The 6,480-nt window shown below is 41.4% G+C and overlaps 1 long non-coding RNA gene across 1 annotated transcript; it reads left to right on the top strand.

Moving 5' to 3' along the window:
- Nucleotides 1-619: 619 nt before the first annotated feature.
- Nucleotides 620-5,015, top strand: LOC309858913. The gene is made up of 2 exons (XR_014308433.1): nucleotides 620-700; nucleotides 4,253-5,015. It is a non-coding gene; the product is annotated as an uncharacterized lncRNA (long non-coding RNA).
- The last annotated feature ends 1,465 nt before the right edge of the window (nucleotides 5,016-6,480 follow it).

Raw genomic sequence — 6,480 nt, forward strand, 5'->3', positions numbered from 1 at the left:
TTTCTTTCTTTCTTCTTCTTTTTTTTTTAGAGATTTATTTATTTATTTGACAGAGATATGAGTAAGCAAAGAGAGCGGGGGCGGGAAGCAGGTTCCCTGCTAAGCAGAGATCCTGATGTGGGGCTCAAGCCCAGGACCCTGAGATCATGACCTGAGCCAAAGACAGAGGCTTAACCCACTGAACCACCCAGGCGCACCCCCCCACAATTTTGTTTTTGATGAATTTTTTATTAATATTGTTTACCTCTTTAAATAGTGTTCATTTTTGTCTTGCTCTCTTTAAATATTAAATCTTTATTTTATTTATTCCAAATATTTTCCTAGTTTGCTATTTGGTTAAATTTTATTGATATTTTGACATGCTAATGCATTAAATTCTTACATAGTTTATTATATCTATTTTTTTCTTTCAACTTTTTAAACCTTGGAAAATGATTAGCCAATTTTCTCCCAGAGCTCCAACAAATTCATTGGAAGGAGGCTAACCTCAGACAAGGAAATGAAAACGCTTTTTAAAGGGCAATGCAAAGCATTTTCCGGAAGCTTTCTATTGTTAGACCCTGTGCCAAGGGCTTTCCACCATCTCCATGACACCCTTGAAAGTGTTGGTTTGCAATGTGTGGAATCTCCCTGGGGTGATTTCCTCACGGGACACCAGAATCTTCAAAGCTCATACAGAGGCCTTATGGGCTCAGTCACAGTAAGTCCAGATGGTCACAACAATACCCTCTCTCAAGGTTTCATCCTTGGACATGGCCCCCACTGTGAGGATGGTGGGAAGAACTCTGCAGGTTCCAAGGACAGAGGAGGGGGTAAGGAGCCTCTGCGGCTGGGGGCCAGTTCCCAGGTCATCCAGTGGTCACTCCCCTTCCGTGACATCAGACAGAAAGGTAGCTGTGATTGTCTATGCCCAGATGAAGAAAGAGTTTGGAGGTGTACAGATTTTCTCAGAATGCCATCTATTAAGGTCCAGAGTGAAATCCAGGATTTCTTGAATACAAAACTAGTATTTTTAATCATTGTTTCTGCTAAAAGGTATGTATGAGCCAGATGTTTCAAGTTTAAATGACAAATTTTAGAAGTATTATCTAGGTCTTTAAATTAGCAAAAATCAACTTTGTTTTCTATTGTGCATTTATTTAACAAATATTTATTGGAATCTGAATTTTGAGCCCTGTGGTTGGTAGATGCTGGTGTTGCAGAGATAAGTGTTCACTTTTAGGAAGTATTTAAGAGCGAGGCAAGTGAAATCAAGTAAACTAAAAATTTCCTAACATCTAGCGGGCTCTATTCAAAAAAGAGGAATTGGTTGTGTGTATGTGTGTGAGACATTCTTCCTTTATTCTCTGAAAACCCAGGTGACACTTAAGCAGACCTACCCTAGAACTTGGAGTTACCTTCTTTTAGGGTATGTGCTGCTAAAGTGAGCACAGAATTACATTCTTCTTTGCATGGTCCCAGCTACTTGCCTCTTATCTTCATGTAACTGTTGTTTTCTCTTCATACCTTCTGCTCTCAATATGAACTCACCTTTCTGAGAAATAAATCTGCTGTGTGTCTTTGGACAGGAACAAAACATGTTTGGAGTGGAGGATGTTTCTCGTGTTCCCAGATGGATTTTTTTTTTTTTTTAAGATTTTATTTATTTATTTGGGGGAGAGGGAGAGAGAGCTCGGGCATATGAGCAAGGAGATGGGCAGAGAGAGAGGGACAAGCAGACTCCCCACTGAACAGGGACCCGTGAACCAGGCGAGAGTGGGGGTTGGAGGATGGGGCAGAGCTCTATTCCAGGATGCTGGGATCATGATCTGAGCCAAATCTAGGTGCCCAATGAACCGAGCCACCCAGGGGCTCCCCAACAGATGGATCTTTATAAGGTCAACCTATGCAGGCTCTAATGGTCAAGTTGAAAGATAATGCTGCCTCTTTTAGAACAACTTTGCTCCCTGTTCCTCTGCTTGAGTTACATACTTCCTGCTGAGGCCCCTGGGAGGATCTGGCCAACTTACTTCCTAACAGTTATAGTGTTTCACTTTTTTTGCAACATTATACAGTCTTCTGAGTCTTCTGAGTGTCTTCTTATCACCCCAGACTTCTAAGTCCCATGGGCCTTCTAAAGGCTCATTAATCTAATTACTTGTCTGCTCCAACTCCGAAGACAGGGATGTGGTGTAGGGATTCAGGGCACAGGGGTAGGATTGATGGCTTATCCCACCACATACAATCTGTGTGTCTCTGGGCAAATTCCTTGAGCTCATGATATCTCAGTTTCCTCACCTATAAAATGGGATGATAATAATAGTGCTTAACTCATAGAATTCCTGGGGGTCTAACTCAATAAATAATATAAACAATATGTATTATTATCCGAGACGTCTGATCTCTTGACAACTGATCTCTTAACATTCAGTTAAAAATTTACTGAGCACTTGCTATGTGCCCAGGCCAGTTTTAAGTGCTGGTAATACAGCAGTGAATAACATCAAACAAAACAGAGAAACACCCTTTTCTCCCTAGAGCTTACATGAGCGTGGAAGAAACAGATCGTACTCAAGTAAATATAAATCTATGATATAATTTCAGATAGTAATAAGTTCTGTGAAAAAGAAATTGAGCAGGATAAAGGGAAAGAAACAGAGAATGCTATTAGATAAAGACATTGGGAGATCTCTTTGAATAGGTGACACTTGAGCAGAGACCTGAATAAAGTATGAGAGTGAAACATGGTCTTCTGAGAAAGAGTGTAGCTCATAAGCAGTCATGGAAGGGAGACGATCCAGAGAAGAGAAGAAAGATTTGATTTTTTCCATTTTATGTTTCCTGTTGAACTTCATTTCTTTGAGTACAACTATGGAATTAGACTCATGGACCCATGGGCCTCATGGGAGCCTGTTTGGCATGGATTATACTTGTGGATGAGCTGATTGGATTGAGTGACCCTAGAAGAAGAGCGGAAATTTGATCTCTGCTCTCCTGTGTAAGAGTAGCTGTCATTCACTCCAGCAAATTCAGAGCTTGGAGCCCAGAATTGGAATCTGTATAATAAATCAGCTGAGCTGTGTGGTAATGACAAACATCTCCATTTGACTTGGCAGACTAGTTGCCAAGGCTGGGCCACATCTTAGAGGTGATAAAAATGTACCGTGTAAAAGCGATCCCCCACAATAGGTAATGACATAGTTTAAAAAGAAATTTTTTCCTTTTTTTTTTTTTTTAACCATAAGTCTTTCTAATTTTAAAAGCTAAAGGAAATGTTAAGTGCCTTTCAAGGCACTTTGTATATGTGTCTCATTTAATCCGCCTAATAATCCCAATAGGTAGGATTTATATCCTCATTTTTCAAATGAGGAAAGAAGGCTCAGGGAGGTTAAGTAATTTGCCCAAGATCACACAGCTAGTAAGTGGTAGAACCAGCATTTAAAACCCATGTCACTGTGATTCCAAAATCTGTGGATTTCCACTTTCACAGTATTGCTTCCCTCAGGCAGGGACTTTCCCACAGATTAACCAGTAGGACATTTTCTTCTGAACATTAAATAACTTCTCCCAAAGGAGCTTCCTCAAATCTTCCTATTGTATTTCGGATTGAAAAATTGATTGTGAATTAGGAATGTTTGATAGGTAGCTGGTTTATGAATTGATTTTGAGAGAAGTTCATGACACTGAAGAGAGGTACCAATCCAGTAATAATTCTCACACGACAGAGAGGTCCTCTTTTGAAAGATAGAGATTTACCCTGTTTGGCAAATCTCTCCCATGCTGCTTTTCCATTTCTCCATCCCACTCTGCAACCCTTGCATTTGAACGAGGAGCCACGGAGAAGATCCTATTATGATGTTATTCTTTAGGAGGAAATACCATAGTTTTGCTTCCAGATTGGCAGAATCTGGATTTGAGTATGCAGATTGAATACAGATAGTTTCCAGTCCTCTCCCACGATTGCTCATTAGATTCTTAAAATTCCATCAATGAAATAGGTCCCTTCCGTATAGTGGGTTAAACTGTTACCCTGGATTTCTTCACCTCCTAAATCCTTGCATATAAAATAGTTGACAAATCCTGCCAAATATTATGTCTTAAATCTGGAATCTCACTCTAATGTAGTTAATGTGAATCTAGGGTTTGGACTCCAGCTAGCCACTTATTAGCAAATTAGTGAATTTCTCTGTGTTTCCATTTTATCTTTTTAAATGATACTGTATTTCCTATGTTTTTTTTTTTTTTTTAAAGATTTTATTTATTTATTTGACAGAGAGAGAGAGAGAAAGTGCGAGCATGAGCCCGGGGAGTGGCAGAAGGAGAAGCAGACTTCTAGCTGGGCAGGGAGCCCGATTTGGGGATTCGATCCCAGGACCCTAGGATCACGACCTGAGCCAAAAACAGGTGCTCAACTGGTTGAGCCACCAGATGCCCCAGTTTCCTATGTCTTCTGTGACAAATTACAGAAACTTTTCCTTTGATAACTTAAAATGACACAAATTCATCTACAGTTATCACAGTTCTAGAGGTCAGAAGTCTGAAATAGGTCTCACCTACTGGCTAAAACCCAAGTGCTGGTGGTGGTGTGCTCCTTCTGGAGGTTCCGCAAACTGAATTTGTCTTGCTTTTCCATTCCTTGGGGCTGTCTGCATTTCTTGGTTCGTGGCCCTGTCGCCAAAGACAGAAGCCATTTATGGACCAATAACTCACCCAGCAAGCAGGTGAATTCTCCAGGCAGAGTTACTGTCAGATCTCTGTTACGAAAACGCACCTTGACTCTGTGCCGAGGGAAACACTGAGAATACAACTTTGCATCTGAGAAAACAGTGTTGGTGCTGCTGGGAAGAAACCACATGATATGCCAAAAAAGTGGGTCAGCATCTCAAACAATGAGAGAAGAAAAGAAGTCTGGAGTAACAGAGCCCCAGTGGTTAAGGACATTTACCATGTTCGTTGTGATAAGAAATTGGAAGTCAACACCAGACCTTTCTCGCTCTTGCTACTGGAGCTCTGTAGTAAACAGTATGTACTTCTCATTCCATAGTTGGGCTCAGTCATTCCTTTTTTTTTTTTTTTTTTTTTAAAGATTTTTATCTGTTTGAGAGGGAGAGCACGCCCGTGCGTGAGAGAGAGCTCATGAGCTTGAGCGGGGGAGGAGGGGAGGAGCAGAGGGAGAGGGAGAAGGGAGAAGAAGCCCACCCAGCAGAGTGGGCTCAGTTATTCTTAACAAATTGTTTGCTGTTGTCTTCAAGCCCTGAAATGAACAGTACCCACAGGTGTTATAAGTAGCTATTTAGTCGACTTGGGTGGACCCAGGTGGCAGGTGCTCAAAGCTGGGAGACCAGATAAACACTCCCTTACCACCCCCCCACCCCCCGGGTTAATAACACCTGTTTCTCTCTAAGGGTACACTTCCAGTGACATCTGCGCATGCTGTTCTCCACTGAGAAGCAGTGTCCTGCCTTCAGCTCTTGTCTACATTTTCACCTCCTTTAAGAGCCTGTGTCACTGCTACTTTCTCAAAGTCTATTCTGATTCCCTCAAGGAGTTGGATTGCCACTCCCTGCTCTGTCCCACAGCCTTTGCTATGACAACACAGTCACTTATTTACCTGCTCTTCCCTCCAGATCAATGGGGGACCTACTCTAGGTACAGATGGCTCCTGATTCTCCTTTCATCTCCTCTAGAGTCTCAGGAGTCATCTCTGCGTGGGAGGCACCTGGCAAATGTCTGCAAACATGAGTCTCATTTCTAGGGAGGCTAACAGGCTTCATCAGCTTTTGGAACATTGCAGTGAAGGGACACTTGACTTGCTGTGGACAAACACCTGGCCTTAGCTGTTCAGCTGTTTGAAAAGACCGTGATTTTCTCTGGCTGGTGGCTGTTGTTTTTGTGTAAGACAGAACACTCTGCTGAGCAGTCAGCTTGGTTAGAAGAAGGAAAATGTTTTTGTTGGATGAACAGGTCGTAGTTATGCCCTCCCAGTGACCTGGCTGCCAATTGCTTTGTATAAACGAATGGTATTGTAACACAGTGGTTTTTAGTACTTATTACCATTATTATGAATAAGAAATAATTTGAATTTTTATTGCCAGAAAGACTTCATCTGGAATAAAGACACAACTAAAGGTAAACATAAAATTCTGCTGTTAGACAGGGTTTCAGTTTAGTCATTTGGAAGACGTGCTAATTGCCGACTGTACATTCAACTAAGGATTAAACTAAGGGTATGCATTTCCGCCCTCCCTTCCTCACTCCCTCCCTTCCTCTTCCTCAAATATTTATTGAACTCTTATATTTTCACAGGTCTTGTTTTCGGCATAGGAGATACCCAGTGAAGGGGCCATAGCCTCTACTCTCTAGCTGTTTTCTTTCTAGGGCTTTTCATTTGCAAAAAGAGAAAGAAGATATTTGCAAAACTTGGAATTTGTTATTTATAATAGTGAATTGAGAGTAAGAGTTGGTAGCTGGTGATTAGTTTTGTGCCAGTTGAACTAGAAA

The sequence above is a fragment of the Mustela nivalis genome (genome assembly GCF_964662115.1).
Source record: "Mustela nivalis genome assembly, chromosome: 1".
NCBI classification, from domain to species: Eukaryota; Metazoa; Chordata; class Mammalia; order Carnivora; family Mustelidae; genus Mustela; species Mustela nivalis.